This window comes from Glossina fuscipes, unplaced genomic scaffold (assembly GCF_014805625.2).
Source record: "Glossina fuscipes isolate IAEA_lab_2018 unplaced genomic scaffold, Yale_Gfus_2 2, whole genome shotgun sequence".
NCBI classification, from domain to species: Eukaryota; Metazoa; Arthropoda; class Insecta; order Diptera; family Glossinidae; genus Glossina; species Glossina fuscipes.
Window position 1 is genome coordinate 18,987,958 of NW_023998416.1, and position 25,202 is coordinate 19,013,159.

The 25,202-nt window shown below is 33.8% G+C and overlaps 1 protein-coding gene across 7 annotated transcripts in view; it reads right to left on the bottom strand.

Annotated features, from left to right (window-relative positions):
- LOC119633906 overlaps positions 1-25,202 on the bottom strand; it is a 271,992-nt gene that overhangs the window by 142,726 nt on the left and 104,064 nt on the right. For all 7 annotated transcript variants that reach the window (XM_038027725.1, XM_038027721.1, XM_038027722.1 and 4 more), the window contains one exon: positions 16,569-16,602. The gene's annotated coding sequence lies outside the window, so the exon portion shown is untranslated. The remainder of the gene's footprint in view (positions 1-16,568; positions 16,603-25,202) is intronic.

Here is a 25,202-nt window from a genome sequence, read left to right on the forward strand (position 1 = left end):
CATGAGTTGGTCCTACGACTGACTTTATTATTACAATTTATTTATTTTTCTTTCACTTTCAAAGCTCTGCTTACAAACAAAAAGAAATTTTTTTTTTTTTTTTTTTTTTTTTAAGGATTTCTTAGATATCCTCCTGTAGTGCGTGCTATTTATGTCGCCATGGCTGTATTTGTAGAATCTACGAAAATGTACGTATTACACTCGACACTTCTATGCAGCATTGTGCACTACCCTCAGATAGGTGGAGAGAGAATGTTTTAGGAATGTTTAGGAAAAAAGGGCGTAATAAAAAATCCTTTAATATATGCAAAACAACCGCTAAAATTACGTTGCTAAATCTACATGGTTTGCCTCTTGCCTAAGACTAAGGAATTTTATGAACAGCGAGAATTTGGATAGAGAAGCGGAACACTTAGAAGACATGAGGACAGTTGCCGTTTATAAAACTGCCTCCAATAACTTGACAACGTAATATTGTTAATTTAATTGAAGCTGAGTCTTTCAGAAGATATCGATCGCAAGTTGTGAACCCACGTTTATTACGCTTTACAATAGAAGAGGTCACGTAAAACCGAGCCATTGATGGCAGGTGTGAAAAAGAATTATTTCATGCCACGTATGACCAAAATTCGTCGTAAGCTTTCCAAGTCTTTTATTTTTTACGTGACAAAAATCTCTTTATTAATGCTGTGCGCTACACTACAGACATTTACCGCAAGCACAAGTTCATAAAATGCTGCATTGAAGTTTTTGTCAATTTGCAAATACACACGCGTACACATGCATATTACAGGTGAATGAAATATATATTGCGAACATGCAAATGTATTGCCAAACTAAACTAGAAAAACGTCAAATTTTTTTTTTTTGCTCCATTTTGACAAAGAGGCAAAAATTTGTATGCAACGTTCTAACGTTATCAACGTACATTGATTAAGTTCTCTTGTTAGTCATTGTTGTTGTATTGATTGCCTGATGTTTTGTTAGTGCGTTTTGTGTATTTTTAATGGATTTCGGTAATATTACCGTATGTTGTCGTGCAGTGATGTATAATCAATGAAATGCTTTTACAACGAGATTCATATTAAAATTCGTTCCATTTTCAAAGTGCAATGCAAACAGTGTATCTATAGGGAGGAAGTGCGTACGGTTTTTGTTTATTAGGTGAACTATATTTGAGGTATTTTTCCTTTAAATTTCTTCAAAGGTTTTAAAATTAATTATTGTTAGTTTTTTCTTCTGTGCTATGCTTTTTTTTTCATATTACTTATGTTTTGTTATGAAAACTTTTAAGCGGTCTTCAGAACTTACGTACTTATAAGAAAGCAACGAGCACTTAATTAGTGAAGTGATGAAGAAATGAAAATGAACTGAGTTCGGAAATTAAATGAAAAGTGTATCATTTCTAATTTACACAATTCACTTGAAATTTTAATAGAAATAAAATTTTTTTAAATAAATTAATTATGTGTCACAGCTATTCATTCAACTGCGCGCATATACAAACAAAATTTTATACAGAAAAACAATGCTTAACTTTATTTGGTTAAATACTAATCGGTTCAATCTTTTGCAAACATTTCTTGCTCAATGTAGATATAAATACAATGCAATGCAAGCGTCATCTCTCTTAGTACATCAGTAGCTACGCAAAGAAACCAGAGAACCAGAGAAAGCAGAGCGGGTGTAAGGACAGTAAGCTCTGTAAGGTTAAACCGCCTTCTGGCAGCTGATAAAATTCTACAAATTTTTGGGCTAAAGGGTAACTTGTTCAGCCAATAATGGAAGCAAATATTGCACAAAATGCGAAATATTTTGTGGAAAGCATTCCAACATTACGTCTGCACTGGTTAAGGTTAATTGCTTGAAAAGATGTGGAAATCCTACAGAGAACATTCATCTAAAAAGTGATCTTCACCATCGCAGATGGATATTAGACTAAGATTTAATGCAAAGTAATCTTTTTACAACTTGAATCGGCGAATTCTACCCAACGACTGTGCGATTATCAGAACGTTACTCTGTTATTCTCATTTAACGACTGACTCTTGCTTTTCGGTGTTTCTTTACCAGTAACGTTGTATTTAATTTACTCTGCTATCCTAGGCATCTAGCTTTTAGTAAAATCGGTAAGTCAATCATAGCCAGTGTGTCTCACACGGGATTAGACTACAAACGTGTGTTCTGAGTTATGGATGTTTGGTGGATGAATTTGACACTATCTTGCCGAGCGTTATTATAATCAATGGTTAAATCTATTGTATTGAAGTACATCAGCGAAGTAATGGCGACAATAAACTGGGATATCCAAGTGCAGTGTTACTAAAGCCTTCTACACAAAAGATGTCTTTCAGAAATCAGAGGTCAGGGCTGCTAATGTATCCTGCATGAAAAATGACGGCATGAAGTTATCCGTCAAACGTTATCCGATACGATTTAGTACTGGTTTACAGAAACTTTCCAAAAAATCCCCTAAATGGCATTTTATTTATGCTAAAGTTTTCATTATATTTCTTAGAGATACTTTCGAGTTCTCTCAACGATATCTTACCCGATAGGATTATGGATTGGCGAGAGGAAATAACAGAGAGCTTGCAAGCGTTCAATTAAGAAGGACTTGTGGACGTGTGCTCATTGGAACCATACTACCAGTGCTTATATGACGAAAAGGACTTTAATATTCGTTGTGATGATGAAAAGCAAGCGCATCGCAAAGATCTATAATGAAGTAAGCGCAAGAACAGACACCGTGGTGCTTTTCAGATTATGCCATATATGCAGATATCGTAACAAAAGTAGTCTGTGAAAAATGCTTCAGTTCCATAATCAAGCGAAATTTTACAAACAACATGTGCGAAACTTTTATACAACAACAAAATTGTAGCCCGCGAACGCCATATCTACATAACCGGAAAGCTGAAATTTATGAAATGCACGCAGTAGAGAATATTATGAAAATAAACATAACTTAGATAGGTAACGAATTTTGGATAAGATTACGGAGAACACTTTCGATAGCTTCATCACGGTTGATAGCTGCATCATTGTACAAAAATTTGAAATTTTTGGCCGGACAGCCTGCCGAGCTAATATACAAATGGCTGCCAATAAACAGCAACCTTATCTTATTGCTATTGATAACAGATACACAAAAAATCGCTAAAATTCTTCTAATCTTAACTTTTGAACACAATGATGGGACGAACGACTATGTATTTCGTTGTCTCTGATTTAACCTCTTATAATCTGGTCATTAGTCACCAGTGTTTTTCGTTGTTTTAAGTGAAGAGAGTGTAAATATATTCTTATCGCTCTCGTGCGCGTTACGATTTAATTTTTGTGCTTGTTACGCTTCTTCCGGGACACTTTGTAGTTAATGTTAAGTTATTTTCTTATGTTCATCATTACCAAGTTCATGCAATGTCATATTATATGTTGTCGCAATTAGATACAACAAGCAAGTGTATTATTTTCATTAAATAAAAAAAAAGAAGAAAAACAAGAAACTTGAAAAGCATTGGAAAAGCAGTAATAAGGAAATTCGAGATGTCGACATCAAAGCGAGTAAACAACAGAAACTTCGTTTCTAAAAAAAATCCTGCTGATTATTATTTTTATTATTAATGAAGCCAGATGCGATGTTTGTCATCTTGGAAAAGAATCATTAACGGATGTCGGATTATGACGACGAACACATCAGGAGCAATACAAACAAGTTGAACAAATGCCAAAATATCTATTATAAGCATTACTTTGAAATTTTTAAATTTAAAATCATGTGCGTGTGTATGTAACTCAGAAATTTTGATGTTGGACGATGAATTCAATTTCTTACAAGGTATCTGGATGGCTTTGAAGTTAATTTCTTGTGTTCTAACTAATATCAATATTGAGCCTATTGAAGATAATAATTTATTTATCCCATAACCAGAAAGTGTGCAACTAGGTCTGGCAGATATCCGAGCAGATAGCAGTCTCTACTGTCAAGTCAGTGTTCGTGGGTTCAAATTTTGGGATCATACTTGGTCGTAGCTGTAGCGGGCACTTATTCCCTAAACCCATAACACTTACCGATTGAGCATATAACCGATTGAACACTAAGTGGAGGTCAGCCCTTGTCTTTGCTTCTATTCTCCTAATTTATTTATATAATTTTGCATGAATTCTTAAGTAGCAGATGTCCTTACCAAATCTGGACTTTTGAATTTATATAAATCGTGTATGTGACTTAACCAATTATGACTATTCCAAAAAATAAAAAAAAGAATTAATTTAGAGGATGGAGGACTTCGCCGATAATTTTCAAATTAAAAAACAGTTGTGTACACCTTCCCCCTGCTTTACACATAAAAATGTGTATATTATTCTTTTACGGAAAGGCATGTGAAATAAAACAATCATAATCGTGTCTTTTTACTCATATATTGAACATAAAACAAGACTAAGACATTTAAAAAAACATAATCATAACAATTTAATTATGGAAAACATAAAAATAAAAATTCCATTTAGTTGTAAAATAAAAATGGTAACACAAAAAGATTGCTTTATAGAAATGAAAAAATACTTCTTTCCGATATAAAAGCAAAATAATAGAAGGATAAGTAAATGTAATTCGTTCGTAGATTCACCACTGAAAGACGAGGGTATTACCACGTTTTTAAAAGGTGTGCAACATACAGAAAGACGCGCTGCAGCAGAGGCATCATAAAGCATAAATATTCCCCATTGAATTTAAATACGGAATTCGTCTAGGCACGCCCGCCTGCTCCTCTGTCCTTCCCTACCTCTGTCATATCTGTTCTATATCCGAAGCAGGCAAAAATATTCCAAGTTTTTGCAAGCAGACTTGTATTGAAACTTATGACAGGACTTGCCTGCAGTGCAGCATAAGCTGCTAAACGGCTGCCTAACGTTTTTACTTATTACATATAAATTACAGCAGACTTAGCATGAAAATTTCCTTAATGTCGAAAGTCTAACACGTCCAATACATGAGTTATGTGTATTTTTCGCTTTTGTGATCCGTACATAAACATAATGAATGTTTAAATGAACTCGTTCCGTTTTCATAATAAACTGCAAACTGTACTTGAAGTAGACTTGTTACAAAACTTAATAGTCGCCATTTATCGCATCATCCTTATGGATGCCCTCGTGGTAGAAACTTGCCAGTTTGAAGACGTCTTCAACTTCGGTAAACCGCTGAACTGCTAAATATGACTGAATCGATCTGAATAAACAGTAATCAGAAGGGGTCAGGTTTGCAGAATATACGGGATGTGATAGAACTTCTTAGCCCAGACTGAAAATTATTTCCAGGGCTTGTTTTTGCAGGGAACCAAGAGACGTGGGCGCAATTCACTGCTTTAACGAGTAAAGCATTTCGCCTGAAATTTCATCAGCCATTTTTTAATTCTTTCTTAATTTACTGCGTCTTCATTTCAAGCCAACTTAATCACTTCCTTAGCCTTGACTGCATTTCTTTTCAAGTTAATCGACTTAAGATGGCATTCATCTTTGGAAACACCTTTGATACACCCTAAACGACAGCACATTCTTCAAATATCAATATATATGTTAAGCTCACCGCAGGATTTATATTAAATAGTGGCAAAGTTGAACGCGTTGGGATGCGTTTTAATGCAAAATTTTAATATTATAAGCTAAAGTCAAAATACATGGGGAAGAGGTGAATTGTAAAACTGGACATAGGTGTTTAGTCGAAAAATAAAAATAATTAATAACAATAATTAAGAGCAAAAGAACAATATTTTTACGTTACGAAGTTTGTTAATATTTTCGAGGAAAAAACTGAGATGAATATAATGATGAAAACTGTGTTAAGTGCATTCGCAGACTTATTGTGAGAATTATAAGTGCTTTTAAATTCCTTTATAGAAATATGAAATTTTCACGTCAGCGCTGGCAGGGACAAAGTTAAAGCTTTTCATTACTTTAAACATTTGCTTAAATAACTGCAACAAAGGAGCATAAAAACATGAAAATCTCCTTTAACGATCTTTATAGTTAATCATTTTTTTTTTTTTTTTTTTTTTTTTGGAAAGGACAAATCCATCACAATAAGCCAAGTCTTCGTTGGGTTATTTATTTATAAGGATACTGTTATGACCAAATTTTTTCTTCGTTATATAGCATAGAAGGCTGAAGAAGACTCTGTGTCTACGCAATTTAGTTGAAGGTTAATGGCTGTTTACATGTTTGCGGCCTAGTTCTACAAACAAGCGTATGCAAATTTCACTTCTGCTGCTCTTAGTTAGCAAGCGAAGGAAGCTAACAAAGAAAATTTTTATTACAAAAAAAATACTTCTTTATAAAATTTATAGAGAACACACAACAAAAGAATAAACAACATTGATTTCTTTTATCAACCATGAAAATTGTTGTTCGTGTTATTTATGGTGACGCGTATTTTATTGTTATGTTCGCCATGGTTTTTGCCTTGCTTTGTAAGCTCTGCTGTGGTTATTGTTATTGTTATGATAAAGTACTAAACTAAAAAATTTTTTTTTTCATTTTCTTTCATGGATGTATTGCAAGAATTTGTTCTTTATTTCTTTCGGGGCATAAAATAGAGATTTCTTTCTCTCTTATTGTTATTCTTCTAGCAAAGGGCGTGTTATCCCAAGAAGTATAGTTAAAGCAGTTGATAAAGGAAAGCTATGTGTTTAATGAAAATTTCCATAAAATGTTGTGTAAACGCATGCAATCCTGCGAAGTTATCAAGATTAGGAGCTAACCTAGATACATGATAGTGAGAGCGCGTGTATTTAGGAGAGTCGTTTTGATAGAAGTTAAAAAATGCGATATCGGCATTAAACTAAAGATATAATTTAAAGAGACAAATGGGTTCTTAAAGGCAGCAATTCGTTTTGAACGGATTCTAATTAATCTACATAGCGTTTATAAGAAGGAAACCACACAACAAATGCTTACTCAACTGTTGGCTACTAAAGTCATAAATTATCCTTTTTTTACGGAACTTCTTTAAACTAACACTTAATAAAACCAAGAACTGGTTTAACTTTATAGAACAATGTGCAAAATAAAATGAATCCGTAAATGCATTTTCCATTCTATTTCCATTTTTGCGAATGGAGATCCCCTTCGAATTGAAAGCTTGTTTTAAATTTGTTTAAATTTAATAGCACAAAATTTGGTGAGTACCATGTGACCAAGTTATTTAAGTTAGATTGAACGAACGCGATTCGAAGGTAAAGGAAGAGAGCAGTTTGACATCGTCAGTGTACATTAAGATATGGCTGGACTTGCATAACCGCACGGAGATTATGAAGGAAATGGTCATGAATGGCTACCTTGAAGTCACGGAGAATTGATCACAGACGATGCAGTCGAGCAGAATCCTGAACGGTCTATTATGAAGATAGGAACTTATCCAGAAAACCTGATGCCTAAAGTTTAAAAATCAACAATTCATGGCTAACTGAGTCAAACGCTTTATTAAAAGCAGTGTCTACGACCTCCGCGCGAGAGCCAGTGGAAAAGCCTTGCAAAATCTGTATAAAACCGGTTACAAGAATTTTGAAATGTTTGAATATCTGGAACAAAAAATGTATACATAAATGAAAACAGCCCGATAATGTATGAAAGGTATTTAGGCTCTACCCTAGGAATGTGTAAATCAAGGATGATATCAGTGAACAAATCTTGCTGTAATAGGATATACTTCTGCTATTAATAAAACATATCATATAAACTAACATCAATAGAAGAATTTTCCAATACTGCTCCACAATTACTCCCTCAAAATATTTAATCCACGAAGTTCACAAAATTGCAGATGAGCAAGAAGTTTATTCGAGTTCCATTTAAATTTGCTAATGACCTAAAAACCTTAATTCTTGTTGGAACTGCGTTAATGCCGCAATAAGGTGGAAGTAAAATAAGCTTGAGCATCCACAATAAATAGGTGATCTGTTCAAACAATACATCCTAAATCTAAATAATCCCATTGATAATATAGCGTAAATTGTTCCTATTCGCATAAGTAGTTGAGCAGGCAAGAATTCTCGACTAACAGCTACTCAGTGGTTGCGTGGTAGAGTTTTCAATAAAGCTGATAGCCTTAAATGCTAGTGCTTTAAGACTTTACTCTTACAATTTATTTCTCTGCTTAAATTTATAATAATAGTAATGATAATAATAACAGTGATATTTCCTAATAATCCGACAGCTTTCTTATTCCTCCTTTCTTGACTAATATAATACGGGGAGTTATTCGAAACAAGTTTTTCTCTCCCATTAGTCACCCAATACTTTGTACTGTTGATGCTAGTCACATCGATGCGAACCATGAACGTGTATGTTTTAAAAAAAAAATATCTCTCGAAAATGTATCGTTACTCGCAAGCTTTTTTTGTGACATTTTCATGACCAACCCACGTATAACTAAGTCGAAGAGCTGAGGAGAACGAAAAAAAAAAAAAAAAAAAAAAAAAAAAAGGGGATTATGTGTTCGATTCGGAACAGCGTGCTACAGCCTGATAGCTGCGACTTATACCTTCGTCTTCTTCGTTAATAAAATTCGAAGCATTTTCGGCCCTTTCCCAAAGTCAAGCGTTATTTTCCAACTAAATTTTACTTTAACGAAAATCCATTGATTTTCAAAGGGAACTAAGGATTCCAACATTTTAATATTGGCGTATCCTCTTCAATGTTAATATATCGGCAAAAAGTTTTGCTTTAGATTTGTACTGTTTATGTGTCCTTTACTGCATAGATTGGTGCATATGTTTCCTTAATGGAATCCATAATAGGAGTAGTTTAGTAGCGTAACCTTAAAAGTATCAATTTCTTCTATAAAATGCAATTTAGAAAATGTTTCTTACTCTAAGCAACTTTAGCTTTGTAAAAGATAAAAAGATACGTTCTCTACTATATTTTTAGAGAAGAAATTGAACAAACAGAAATTTACATACGTAAGAGTTCGTTTTATTTCATTAACAGAAACTGAGACAACAACAACAACAACGACAACAGCATGAAAACTAAAATTCATAATTTTACTAATTTTGCTATAGGCAATTAGCAGCAAAAGGGCAGCAAGGAATGAGTAAAAGAACTCATGAAGCTGAGATGATTCCCTTTTGGAAATAAATGAAGTGAAACAAAAAGCAAAAAAAAGCCTTTCTTTTCTTTTTTGTTGAAAGCATAGTTAGGAGAAAGAAACTCTAAAAATAATTTTATAAATAACACTGTTGCCAGGTAATGGAGTAGCGTGAATGATAAAGTTTACAATGAAGCAAAAGCAGCAATGGCAGTAAAAACACAAATTACTTAAATTAACACAAAGAAAAAAGAGGAAGAAATTTCACTCGTTGTTCTGCACATTTTCTTATTACAAAGCAACGAGAGTGCCTTTTCTGACTTTTTTATTTATTTATTTTTACTTTTCTTTTTGTTTTTTTTTTCTTCTTTGCATAAAACGAGGAAAAAACTAACATACGCCCACTTTAGTGGAAAGGAAACTGAAAAGTTCTTTTTTTTTTTTTTTGCTTTTTTTTCCTAAAGACACAAAACTGTACGGTAGGCACACTAGAAAAAAAGGCATGCATAGCGGAAAAAAGGAAAATGTAGCTGATTTAGCATTTTATGCGGCACAACACATGTCCTCCTTATGTCCTTATGTGATGTAAAATGTCAAAAAATATTCTAAACATTTAAGATATGAAACACAGCGGAGCGAGGAGCTTAACCCAAACAGCTATCATAGAGAAAAAACAAAAAGAAGCGGCAAAGAAGAGAAAAGAAAATGGAGAAATAAGTTTTTCTTTGTTTTGAAGACTGCAGGGGGTGTACACGTAATTGCCAACCAACAGCTTTTGGATATGTTTACGGGAGACATGTTGCGATAAGAAAAAAGAAAAAAAAAAAAAAACAAGGAAAACGCACACACATGCTTACACATAAAACAGAAAAAAGACTAACAACAAGACCATATAAGCATAAGCACAAATAAATGCTCGCACGTATGTTGCATGGTATATTTAAGCATTCATTGTAAAGTTTACAGGAAATCAGAATTAGACAACGAACCCTTTAGTTGTGCACCAGATTAGAAGAAAGAAAACTCAACATACACAAAACAGAGATTCGTAAACATACATAAATTCATATGGTTAGGGCAAAACTTTAAGAAACTGACACATAGCAACTGTCAGCTGTCAGTTGATTAAAGCAACGAGTTACACACACCCACCCTTTAAAAATCTAAAACAATTGTGAAAGAAAGAAATAAGAAAGTTATGATCGGCTAAGACCGAATCTTTTACACGCACCATCTTTAGGAAAAGAGAAAACAAAAAATTCAAATACCTTTAGGTATTTGTTTTGAGTGATTTGTCCCTTTTTTAACACCAAATTACGCGTAAGAAGAATGGTTTTGCGAGAGGAGATTTTCCGCACATATTACTCAGATGGTGCAGATGGACGGATGGACGAATGTGCCAATTTCGGACCCAATAATTTAACATTTGCATGGTTTGTCACGCACATTACTCAGATGGGGCAGATGCACAGATAGACAAACGAACAGGCCGACATGCCTAGATAAATTTCGAATTTGATACAGATCAAGCGTTTATTCGTTTTACGCAATTCCTTAAGCTTCCTTCCGGGTATTGCAAAAAGTTTTAAGAAAACATTTCCACCGTCAATCTTCGTTGCTGCGTATAAAAGCTTGATACGCAATCTTTTGACCGCATATTCTTCTAATAAATACACTTTGTAACTAAAGAATGTGAGGAGAGAGAGAATATTGAAGTGAATTCGCCTTTTTTTATTGTTTCCACATGTTATGGAGCCCCTGTCGGACCTGTCCTCCTAACACGTTTCACCGAAGATCGCCTTTCCAACAAGAGCATGCCAATCGGGCTTCCACTTGTGCAAAATAAGACAAGCAGTAAATTTGCTTTTTGCAGAAGTTGCTCCCAAACGGTTAACTCAAGCGAAAAACTATCTCATCTGCGACTTTATTCAAAAAATTATATTTTACCAAACATCTTGCAAGCATCGAGCGATGGCAATTTGTCAATGTAGTTGCCCTATACCGTATCATCTGTGATACACCTTCCTGGGTTTACGGCGAAGAATAGAGTCAGGGAAAGGACTGTTGCACTGCACGGCAATGGAACGATTGGCATTGCTAAACTTTTGATACGTGTTTCAAAGTCAACTGCTTTGTATCTTCTAATGGTGATCTTCTCGTACTTAGTGTTGATATAGATAACCGCCCTTAAAATAATAGGCGTTGCCAACAGGATGATATATTTATCGGAGTCAGCTATTTCTTATGCTCAAAGGAAACCTGACAACCTTTGCACTTAGTACAAAACCACATTAACTAATGTTGCGCACGGGATGATATTTCAATTGAAGTCGAATGTTTCTTATTTTTGAACGAGACTTCATGACCTTGTACTTAGCACTAACTTTCGTGATTGTGTTAAATGTTTCTTAGTTCTGAAGAAGAAATGAACGCAAAGAATGTAAATCCAAACATCACGTGGTTACATCTCACATTCTAAAGGCCGCATGGATAATGTGTTCAGGTACGAAAAGCCTGAAATAAACTACTTAAGAGGCGGGTGTATCGTAGGGCAAATGGATGGGCTGCGTATGAAATAGACGTAAGAGCAAAAGATGTATCATACGACCTGTTGGTCGTAATTTTTGTAATATTTTGATGAAATGTGGACACTAACGTATTATGGCTTAAGAAGGCGCTATTGAAAATGGTTCACCCCTTCTCATATAAAACTTTATTTTGGAAAGTCGATTATATGGATAAATTTAGGTTGAGGTAGGGTACATAATTGTGCTCCGCGATCCACTATATCATTTTTATTTGGTTTAGCTTATAACTTTTATTTTAAAATAATATTTAAAAGTTATAAATAAACAAAAATATCACAAGATATGAAGATTTGAGAATGGATTTGAATAGATTAAGCTTTCGGAAACATGGACATACCAAAAACATTGGCCAGAATGCATACTTATTAATATTCATTTCGCTCATTTCACTGAATGTCAAAACAAAAAATGGCTCATATTGTACACTTGCTTTCCATAATCTGGCTGGTGGTTGTAAAAATTTTACAAGACAAATAAAATCAACAACGAACGAGTTAGTTAGTGAGCACTTAACAAAACAAACATAATAATAAAATGTAAAGAACATACTGGAAAATTCTCTGCGAAAAAAAGAAAAGAAAAGAAAGGAAAAAAAAAACATTTACATAATAATAAGAAAACCCGCAAAAAAAATATAAATTAAAAAAGCTAAACAAATCAGTCAGGACATAAACAAAGTAAAAACAAGATTATGCTTGTGTAGATATTTTTGCAAAATTTTTAAGAAGATTTTCTGAGTCGGACCAGCTGCGAAACAAAATTATATTAAGCTTCAGTGTTTAGATGAATCTCTTAGGATGTCGTAGTTTTTCATCATTCACTTACGTTATTTAAGCGCTGACTAATGCTCATAACATAAAAGATACGAAATTCTCGAAATTGTCGAAAGCATTTGGCAAAGCATAAGATAATATTTCAATTACCGCTACTACGATGTTCAATCAAAAATATCAAACATATAAAGAAAAGAAAGGAAAGAGTGTAGAAGAAGAAGAAAAATATTATATTCAGCCTATAAAGCGTATCCTTTTATGTTGACAGGGTAATTGAGTCGCTTCTTGTTTATTATACACATTTCGAAGTAAGAAAGAGTGACGGATTTCTTCAAACATCTGCGACTCTAGTGGAAGAGATGTTGTGTGTGAGTGAAATAAACGTATTATTAAACTGTTGCTCAGAATACAAAGCAACGTAGCTTCTTAAAGAAATGTGCGTACATTTGAAAGCCACTGTGTCCCATGTGGAAGGGGACATGTCCGGAGCTCATCGAAAGCTTGTGCTGTAAATATCAAGCGGTTAGGCACACTTTGAGACACAGCACGAAGTAGAGTATTAACAAAGTAGAAGATGATGTTTAAAAACTTTTTTTACTCTCTACCTATAGATTTTTCTCAGGCAAAAAATGATGCCACCTTTTTTACATCGAAGGATGTCTCGTTTTATTTCAACTCCTTCAACATTCCTGTATATTTTTTTGTTGCAGTTGTAGTATTAAAAAAATTGTTATAACTCTCTTAAGACGTCCTTCACGCTCCTATAGTGAAATGCGCGCTATTTATGTGTCTACCGTTGTACGACTATTAACCGAATGGACAACACAAGTCAAAAGCATTTTATGGCTTAATCGGCTATTAATCGCGTTTTATATTTTAATGCAAAAGAAAAAATCAAAATTAATCTTGAAGAAGCATCATAAATGTTTTTTATTTCATTATGTCCCAATATACCGTACATAGCTCATAGACAAACCAATCCAAGCATAGCAATAATAAAAAACGATAAGACCTAGATAAGGTAATGTGATAGTTGAAGATCCATTTAGTTGATAAGCAACTTGAACTCCTAACTTAAGGTAAATGCTTTTTAAATTTATCCTTTGCTCACTTTTCTTAGCGGCTACGAAGTGCGCTTCAGCGATCTTCTCTTGACCAGTACTTAGGACTAATTGGGAATATTGTATTTTTTCGGCATGTGTATGCATTCCTATACCTAATCCTAAAGAAGATAGTAAGTTCATAGTGACGTTGTGATGAATGGTACACGAAATTAGTGGCGTCACTGCTAAATCATGTAATAAATAACATATTACTTAACAGAGGCTGTAGCGCGGGTTAGGAAACGACTACATGTCCGAATCAAATGCTTTTTGTTCATCCGGATCAACGATGAAATACTGTTTAGGGGAATTTTTATTTTTCTCTTGCTCTTCTGCATCCTTTAGAATTGTGTATTATTATCACGGTCATTGAATCGTGAGGGTTAAGGTCGTGGGAACTAAGTGGCCTTAAATTCGGACTAATGCGGTCATAGAAACTGTCGGCTAAGCGATTTTGTGTCATTACAGCCTTATAAGAGCTGTATATTTATTTAATTGAAACTAAACAAAAACATTTAAATTTTAAATTAAAGTTAGAATTAAGATTAAACATCAGTTATAAAAAAAGTTATTATTGTGCCAATAGGAGCAAATGTTTCTTATATTGAGATGATTGTTCAACAGTCTATGAAATTATTAATCTGGTTTACTCATTAATCGGTTATCATGTTTGATGTAATTATGCTTAACAAAACTAAAGTACAACGTAACCTGATGCGATTCATGCAAAATGTCAGGAGACATTCAATGCATTGATACAATTGCTATAAAACGTCGCAATTTGCTGCAATTACAAATCTACGAATTTTGAGAGTTGTGTTTATACTCGAAAGCAGAGAGACTCACATCGTTATAGTGTTAATAAAAATAGCCTTGAAAACGCAAGGTACGAAGTCATTTTTATATAAATACTCATATTCCGGACTATGGCTGTATATTGTTTTATGGATAAGAACTAAATTTCTAATACTTAAGTAGATGTTCAAAAACTTTCGAAGGATACAGTGCTACACTATCATATTTTAGTTTGTCGTAGACAAACTTATTTACTATTAAACCCGAGTTTGACAACTTTCTAAGGTGTGGTATTGATGTACATGTGGTGCTGCTACTTGACATGATCTTCGTGGCTCACTGGAAATTTCGCCTGACTGAAACGGAGAATTCCCGCAGAATGGGATAATAACATTCCAGCATTTTTCCAATAGGCGTTTTGGTCTTGGTGAAACTTTTCAGCTAAAAGAAATACAAAAAAAAACAAAGAAACTATGTTCAATTTGCTCAAGAACACGTTTTGCTCGGATCTGAGGCTTGTGTTGACGTAGGCTGGAAATTTTGGGAAAGGCCTTTGTGGCGAACTCTTCACACTAGGCCGTTAGACAAATTAAGGCATCGAGTAAGCAACGGACCCCAAGACCTTCGAAAGTTCGGTGTGGTCAATTCAATGCCTTACACTATTTCAAGTAGTGTCCGCACGTTTAACTATCTCTTTTACGTTTTACACCAGTTTCTACTTTTTCTACTTTTTGTGCGAAAATGATCGGATTTAGTTCAGAAACTTGGGAATTTTTCTCGGCGACATCTGACTTCTTGTTTTAATATATAATGATCCTTAAAAATCGACTTCATAACGCTTACACAGACTTGTCAAAGAAAAAAAACAAAAAACCGTTCTCTAGTAATAACAGACAGACATCTGTCAAAGCCGTACTGGTCCTGTATGCGCGAGTAAAGTACTTGTTTATTAAGTTGCTAAATGTTTGCTTAAGTCCTTTCTTGAACGATCTATTCGTATATTCTTTATGCTCTTACGAATCGTATAAGTTAAGAATTTGATTTACTTTTTGTAGGGATATCTGCGCGTAGTGCGCAAAGCTGACAAAGTGTAGACTTAAAAATACTTTTGCATGACGAGCAAACTTACTCCTACTAACGCATTTATTAACATGATAACGTGCTCAAGCATAAAAATTGCGTTTTTCGTGTTCAATTTTACTAACAGGACACTTTTAGTCGAAATTGGGGGCCAAAAGAACGCAAAAATGGTTAATTGAAAAAGTCTTATAACCCACTTGACTTTTACTCATAAACTACTTTTATCTTGTTACGTATGCCTGTCGTAAAGTTTGAAAAAATTCCATTAATGGTAATGTTATTGGTAATGTGCCGATAATTTCATCTCTATATGAATTAATTTTATTCAGGTACATAAAATCTATTATTATGATGAGTGTACGAGTTAGTTTGACATCAATAAAACTTGAAAGTCTTAGACAAAAATTGCTTTTAATAGATGCTTTGTTAAATGAGTGTGTGCAATTTGCGTGTGTGCACTTATGTGCTCAATAAATTGGAAAACTTTGTTCTCTAATAACGAACATTTCAAGGCAATCCAGTTTAGCATATTTGTATACGAATCTCTGGCACTGCAACGTACTATTGACAAGAGGGGCTTTAAAGTATCGTAAATATCTAACAATGGTTTACCTATCTTACCTGAATGTCAACTCATACATAGAGCATAAATGAATTTCTGAAAAGCTTAAGATTGTTTTTAAGTGCATACACGCTTACAAGAGTTTTGAATTGAACGAAGGTAAAAACTTTTTCTGCCTTATATTCTCTCATAGATTGATTGCTGTCGTAAGTGCGTGCTAGGGATACTTTTCATATTGATTTTCCATATATGTTTTCATATATTTTCACAACTTCTACTAGTTCACGTTACGAAAAGCAATCTTTTTTGTTTTGTATTTGTTTTTCGCAAGAAACTTAATCGTCAGTATATATGCGATAGAAACGACGAGCACTAATTTGCATAAACATCAAATCATGTTTGATTAATTTGCTTAAAGTCGTTTGCAAATTTTTGGAAATTTTTCAAAATTTTCAAAGTTACTTTCCATTTAGAAACATTGTTAAGATTGTGTTTGCATTTCAAGTTTTTTTTTTTTTAATTGAAAAAAAGAGAAAATTGAAAATACAAAAAAAATTAATTCAATAAAAATTAACTTACGTTTCATGTTAAACAACAAAACTGTTGAGATTGCCTGTAAAGAAAATAAAAATTAACAAAGTTAGTTTGTTTATTTTTTTTTTTTTGTTACGTACGCTCTTGAAAAGTTTGACAAAAAAGGTAAAGTTGTTGGAATGAAAAGTTTTGAAATTATTAGTACTGTGTTGCAATCACTGCCGGTCTATCGATAACTATTGTGATCATTTTCCCTTTCTATCACCGCTGTAAGAGATCAGCTGTTCATGGAGGCTGTTTATTTCGTCAATCTCGTGTTAAAGCCGTCCACTGTAGCTACATTTTTTTTTATTCCATAACCTATCACTCAAGCAATGTCTTCTGTTCGTGTAATACGTTAAGGGCTGAAATAGAAAGGAATAGTTGCCGTGCGAGCAATTGGTAAGCAATCACTATAATTACGACAAAAGTAAACGCTACCGCATTGAAAATTGAACTCGCGAACATGGATTTAGTACATCCGTACCTACGTACTCGGCTAGAAGCAGGCAACCGAATATATTTTGATTGATTTGCAAAATTGAACATGTAAAGTGAACTTCCGGTGTTCTTTTACTTCACATAGTTTATGACGAAAAGGAAAAAAAGTTTACCTCAGGATTCGATAGAAAATAAGGAAGACAAAAAAAAAACATGTGTAAATGTACTTATTGCATGAGAAGGCTGTGTATTTGGTGTTGCCAGATCGTAGCATAAGCACAATCAAACATCGTACGTTCGCCTTTGTACTTTAATCGAATGTAACGACAGAAAATTGTCTCTTGTGTTATTCTCTGAAATGTTATTATTATTATGAACTTAGCCAGAGAATAAATTCTAAGACTAAAGTCTTAAAGCACTAGCATCTAAGGCTTTCGGCTTTATTAAAAACTCTACCGCACTTGAGATTTGAACCCACGACCATTGAGTTGGTAGTCGAGACTCTTGCCTACTCGGCCATTCAGGCGGATACTCTGAAATGTTAGTCGCACTTATGTTGCTTTAATCTTTTCATGCAATCAATACTTAACACTTAATTAATTTTTACTTGCGGTTTAATGATAAGTGATAGCTTCAGGCAATATTTGCTCGGTTAAGGCTGCGTGTAAATCTTTAAAACGATTTTATGAAGAAAGTAAACGAAATGACGATAACTGTCGAACTAGAATAGAAATGTGACCTTATAAATTGAATTATTGTCATAGGCGCCAGCGAGAGCCCTAGGAATTTTACGTGATGCATAAACATAATCAATTATAAAATAAATGTCATTAATTTATCGAATTGTTGTTTGACATCCGCTGTTTTCATTTCAATGTACGCGGTGCTTATGTAAGCATACATGTATAATTATGTTTTCAAGTACTTCGGTCGGCAATACATGCATATAAGTGCAGTAGACATGTACATGATTTACTTATTATTTAAATGTATGCGTGTTGACATACGAACGTCATGATAGTTTACAAAGTTAAAATTGTTTCTTTTTCCCGGAAAGTCATTTTAATTTTAAATAATTTAATGAGAAGCAAAAAAAAAACAAAAGAAACGAGAAAAAATTGTAATAAAACCGAACAGAAGTTAAATAAGCAGACAGTAAACAGATGAGAGTGAGAGAGGCAGAAAGAGAATTTCATTAAAAAAAACAAAAAAAAAAAAATGAGGAGAGCAGATAAAATGCAAATAAATAACTGGTTCTGTTTCAGTGAATGTTAATGCGTGTATACGGCAAATGAAACTGGCGACAATGCAATACGACATTACAACCAACAGCAAAAAAAAAAAAAGTAAAAAAGCAAAAGTTCATATAGCGACAGCAGCAACGACGACCGTTAGCATCAATACGCAAGTTGTAAGGAAACGGAAGTTGACTGAATTTTACTCGACAATAGGTTTACATGATGAAGTTGCCTTTCGGTTTATTTATTCTTTTCTTTTTTTATTCAATTTTGCATTTTTGTTGTTGGCTTTCTTTTCATGAATAAAATCATGCCTATTTCAGTGCAGATGCAAAAGTATTTCATACAAATTTTCTAAACTATTCCGACAGCTCACCTTAAGGGGCGGCAACTCAAAAACAAGGATATGCAGGAACTTCTTGACTTTATTTAATAATTTTCATCCGAATTTAATCGTTTAAATGGATGGGTCTGAGTTTAATGAAAGCATTTGCCTGGATAAAGTTTCTAATAAAAGCAAACGTAAGTAATACCTTGAAAACCGGAAAAATTCGTTCCATAAATTGTTATAAAAGCGATGGTCATACACAGTCGGACAAAATTATAAAAGCGACGGAGACATACATTATACCTTTAATTAAAATAAATTTGTGAGCGAAAGCGAGAAGAGCAGGAAAACAATGACGCGAGTATGTAAAAATGGAATAAGAAATTGATTTAATATCAAATCGTATTAGAATCAAACAACACGAAGCAATTCTCATCTTGATGGATTTGTATACGTTTGGACATGTTTTCTTTATTCGTAATTGTCAATGAAGAGGAGATGATATTGTGTTGATGTCGTTGGCATAGTGATGACTTAAACCGATAACGTCATTATTATCACTCATCGTAGTAGCGCTTGGCAAAACACAAGTTTTACAGTCTTAGCCGCATGCTGTCATTTCTACTTGACTTCCATTTTCAAGTGTTCACTGCACAACAGTTTCATTTCCATAACCAGAACTTTCGCGTTGCGATGTAACCGACAAAGTGGGTCTGATTTCAACTTATGCGGTTAACGCAATTTGGGCCTTTGTTTAAACTTTCTAAAGCAATGCATACATTTTATCGTTACTTTAAAACGAGCACCGCATTTGATTTTTTTTTGAAAACAGCTTTTGCTGCTTGTGTTCTTCTTAAATGTCATTAAAATATATTTTCAAAATATATAACCTTTTTTTTGCTTACTCTCCTCAGAGGTTTCTTTTTACGAATAAATTTTCCATTCATTTTTTTTTTTCCTTGGAAATTTAAAGTTTGTATACACAATTTCTTCGAGTACATTTTTCATGTTGTGTAAAAATATTTTTCAATTACATAATTCGTTTGTGTGAAACAACAGTTTTTATGCTGTTGTCTAAAATTAAAATTTTTATTTTTTTGTTTTTAATGCATTTCTCAAACAAACTGAGGTTTTTTTTTCATGGAGTGTCCTTAGAAAATAGTTTTTGTTTTTAATACATATTTGAAGGGCTCGAATGTTAAAAAAAATGTATTTTTTAATTATGTTTTTGTATCGCATACCACTCGAGGTGGAAGAGCTTATTAAGTCTGTGCGGATGTATGCAACACCGAGAAGGATTTAAGACAGACCTAACTTTTTTTATTCAGTACAAGTTTTTGAATTGATCTAAGCTTGTTTGTCCGTCTGTCTGTCTGTCTGTCTACAAGCTGTCCGTTTTGGTCCATGGACAAGCGCTGTTGAAAATGATTTGGATCGAAATACAATATATCCCCACTGGCCATGTAAAGCCTTATATGAGTAACTATTGGCTGGTGTAGGGTACTAAGCGATGTTTCTATTTCTTATTTACATATAAAGTATATGCAGTTTGTTTGCGCGACAAATACCAAATTTTTAATGAAATAAATTTTAGAAAATTTTTGAAACTTAAAGGGGCCCTTAAGTAACGTCATATCTCCTTATTCAGTTATCCGCTGTGTACCACCTGTGCACAAATCTATATCATAACTATGTTCATACTTGAATATCTCTTTATCGCTTTAGAAAGTTATATGCAGTGCTCAGTTCTTTCATTGTCGTGTACTTCTTGGCGCGCTTTAATTGGTTTAGTTTGAGTTTTGATGAAATTCCTTTTTGTAGGCTTTCGTCAACAGCTCTACGTGCCTAACTGAATCTGTTAATTGCTTTCGGGCTAACGGTAAAACCTTAACAATGAAGAAGTGCAAATGTTATTACCAGCGATTCATGTTGATCTTATGATTTCAAACTAAGTCACGTTTCAGTTTTGCTTTACATTAAATAAATTTTAAACTGAATTTTCCTTGCTTTTACGATACTTATCTAGTCACTCTGCAAAACTTTCGAATTTAAATGTTTTTTCCCTTTTGTTCTTCCTTTAAGCATCTATCAAATTTTTTCATCCCGCGTTGGTTTGCAGAAATTATATGCTTATAGCCACTAATCGCATATATTATTGCTTTATGACAATTTTAAAAAAAAAAAAACAACAAAAGTTTGCAAAAACATATCAACAATTTGTTCTATATTAAAATATAGTTAAAAGGGAAGAAAAAAATAGAAAATGCCAATCATTGAGATGAAGAGAAATATGGAGCAAAAGCTGCTTCAAAGTCGATACTGGTCTACTCGTGCAGTGGAGCAGTTAAGAAACGCAACATCGAGTAGATGGAATTCGCATAGCAACTCGACCATATGACTAAAGCCATAAGTTGAAATTTCGCATACACTCCGTTATCAGTTTGCGATTTTTAGACTTTAGTGAGAGGTCAATTCACCACTCACTCGAGCGTCTGTATTATTTGTTATAGCTCAACCGTTTTCATTCTCATCAGAATGGTGTTAATTCATCAACTGAGTCAGCGGCAGGGGAGATCATACTTTTGTTGCGTTTAGTGTGTGGTCTTACCTAATGTGAGTTCTTGACCGGCGCAGGCATAACAGTTATCGATCGGGCAGATACTTTGCAACCTGAGGCCACTACCTACGTCTCTCTCTCTCTCTCCCTTTTTCTTTCTAACCATCGCCATGTTAGAGGTATAGGTAGGATCTCTTGAATCCCTTGAATTGAAATGAAAGAAGCTCTTGTAGGTGACATCAGCTAATATGAACGACAGCGATGAGAACAGTAAACTTGAAGAAGGCTTCCAACAATTACTCTTTGCTTATCATACCTTGAGTTCGTGTCGACTTGTGCGAAACTATCATTTCAATTCGCCTTTCGGTCCATCGTCTATTAAACGGTTATCAAAATCAAGGCAACGAATTCAAATTTCTTATTTTATTATATTTTAGTTTTTCTCTAATTTTTTAAAGCCGCTTTAGAGCATAAAGGCTATTCCAGCAAATACACTTGAAGGCTTACTACCAGCGACAGCTTCATGAAGTGCTCAGAATGCAAAGTTTGTCTCGAAGGTGAATATGGCTTTTTAAAATTATTTTTCATGTAGGATAGAAGTCAATGTAAGCTTTCGGAGTTTATGGCCATACACTCTATCCATACAATAACGTACAACCACAAGATGGTATTCTGTTGCACAATGTTCATATAATTTATATATAAATATATATACATGATGTGCACACGCATATACATACATTTATATATATGTATTTATATAATTTATATTTTATATAGAGAAAGTTTTCTATAAATGAAAAATCCTAGGGAAAATAAAGGTAATTTTCAGAGTAGTAGGAGCAATTATTACGTTTAACAGATAACATAAGCCGGCTGTAAAGCAAAAATCAATATCAGTATATTTTATAAATAAAAAAAAAAAAAAAATTAAATGCGTTGCGTTCCTAGTTGTTGAATGTCAACTAGACAGTTTTTTATTAACGAAGAGAGAGCGAGAGAGAGATGGAGACGATGCAAAGTTTCAATTAATTTGTTCCGTGCAAACACTTTTAAGCCTGCATTACTTTCATCTTCTTTCCTTCCATTTACACGCGTTGTATGTTCTTATTATAATAGTATTGGCTATCTTGTTTCTATATGAAAATTGCTACCAGACCTGGACGACATGAACTAGCTGAAGCTTTATTGCAATATTACTAAAGATTAAATGTAATGAAAGATTATAACATTCGTTTAGTACTAAGCCAACAGAGCAGATTTTGTAGAAAAATTGGAAAATCAAAGCCATTGCAAGGTCGCTATTATAATGAGAGCTTATATATGTAGACGTACATATGTGGATATATATATATATATATATATATATAATTTGAGATAAAAGTATATGTACGTGTGTCACATTAAGCTGCAAATACCGAAGGGCCCCTCCAAACCTTTCGATACGAATGAAAACCAATACAATAACATTCCGGGCCTGCTTCGCAAGCCACATTGTGTTCTTTGTAAGCAAAATAATTACGTCCAGTAAGGGTAGTCTTTGCCAGATATTTAAACGTTTGCCTTTCAATACATTTGAAAATATTGGTAAGCACAAATAGATATGTTTTTTATATTACGTGTACATATGTAGATTAGTTGTAAACCTGGGACGAAACTGGCAGAGTGCTTTTTCAAATTTTTCAATCCTTGAAAGTAAAATGGATTGCAGAGAATCGTATCCTTGAAGTCACTGACAATGAAAAAGTCGTTCTGACAGTTTATGTTGATCTAGTAATGAAAAGTTTAAACAGCGAAGCGAGATGGGAGACCCAAAAAAATACCAAGTCTTATCAACAATAGGAAGCGCACCTTAAAAAGTACACACGACGGTCTATTAGTGCTTCACTTAAATTGAAATCAAATTGGTAAGGAGAGGGGGGAAAAGTGTAAGTGATATCTGTGGAATATGGTGCGAAAGGGACGACGTGTTTTAAGATGAACCAAATTTGTGAACGCAGCAGTAGAAGAGCTATGGCATTTAATAGCCCAGGTTTCCATTTACGAACGAAGAGGCTTGTCACTTTTTAACTCGCTTCATTTGAGGATCGAAAATATTTCGAGAAACTTCCTATCGTGAATTGTTACATGTTGACGAAGTCCAATTTAAATTTTATTTCTGTGAATTATTTTTTTTTTCAACCAAATTTCTTATTATGGAGGCTGTTAGCACAACTAAAAGCTGCTATTGTTCCCTTAGCAATCCTAGCTTTGGAAATATATATATATATATATAGTCTACAATAGTCAAAAAGTCAATTGCTGTCAATCGATTTAAAAAATGTCATATCGAGTCATTGCATTTTAAAGAAAATTTGTTCATTATCGCCTGTTTTGCATCAAAGTCAATATTTTTATTTTTCTTGTTAAAGTCAAAGCAGTGGCATGAAATTCTTAAAAGAGAATGAGAAAAAAAGAGAGAAAACTATTTATATATTCAATACCATCAACAATAATGTCATGTTAAATGTCAATAAACTTATTTTACTACTTCTCCTTCTCCTTCTTACTCATCAAATGGTCAATTGTGTTGATTGTGAAGCAGTAAGTAGAAGGTGAAGGTAAAATAACAAAGATTTTCCAAAGTGCATGCATACATAAGCAAGTTCGTGACACACATGACTTTGCAAATGGACATAACACGAATATTTTTATCCCTATTAATTGCGTCATCTATAATACTTTTTCTTCGCTTGGGGTTAAATTCACTTATAACGTAGCGCCCCTTATTAATGGCTAGCTGAGCTAGGAAGGTGCCTACTTTACAGCCGTTTGGTCAAGCGATTTTATTCTTAGTTGTTAGTCCTCTTTTTGAGTTGATAAGCCATGCTTTCACCGAAATGTTCTAAACCTCGGGATCTAAAGGATGACTGACATGTGACATTACCACTTAATGATGATTGACGAAAGTCCGCGCACGAATTCATTTAAACGCAGATAAATTCTTTAAGGTAATTAATGTAAACGATTGAACCTTTAGGCTTCCGAAAAGATCTATTCAGGCCTATTGAGGTGCTTGCGATAGGAGGCAGAACATAAAACTAACAATCAGCCACTGACTGATATTTTTCTTAAAGCCAGAAGCTTTGAAGCAACAATAAACCATTGTGTTGACTGGATTGATCTTCGTGTGACTTATGTTTATGAATAAAAAAAAGGATTCTCTGAGGCTATTCAAAAAGAGCCTTGAAACGACTTTCTGAAGGATTTCTCTGCAAAATCGACCCAAGGCACTCGTTTGCCATAATTCTCGGTTATACACACTACTGTACATATCATGAACTTGTTTAATTCAACGTAGATCTTTTGTAAATCAAAAAGTTTTTGTTTCCATGGACCCTACTACACACTGCAGCGGACGGATTAGCGTTCCTTTCTCTAGTGGCAGCTATGAAGTCTTTCTATTTATTGGTCCGATGCAATTCTGATGAGGAAAAATATAATTCAGTCTTACATTCTCCGCCCGTAAACGATATACTAAGCTATGTGGTATGTAGCAAACCTCTATTTCAAGTACATCCCCGCATATACGGAAATAGGATGGACCTGCCCGAAAGTTCAAAGTTTACTGAAAAGTGAAGATTTACATTCACATTTAACTGAAACAATTAGAATGACTTTCTGCAACATTGACTGATTGAGTTCATGTATTGTAGTAAAAGGGAGAAAAAGGTCTGAAAATTCTTTGGACATATGGATAGCGCACAAAAGATGTGACAAACCCTAACAACTAATAGTTAAAGATCAATTTTTTAATTATTTTATTAAATTATCATATTATTAAATAATTAAAGTCTTTTTTTATTTTACGCTGTATAACGCATTTCGCACGTTCTCGATAACGTTCTCACGTGTCTTTCACGGGGTACTTTACTTTTTTATTTTTACTTTATTAATTGGTTTTTTTTTTGCGACAGCACATTACATGCTTTTAGGTGCGTTTACACTACTACTTTCATGCCATTTTTAAAGGGTCTTTTATAAATGAATGCGCTGTCAATTTTATCTCAGTTAATTGTTTGCTAAATTGCATTTCC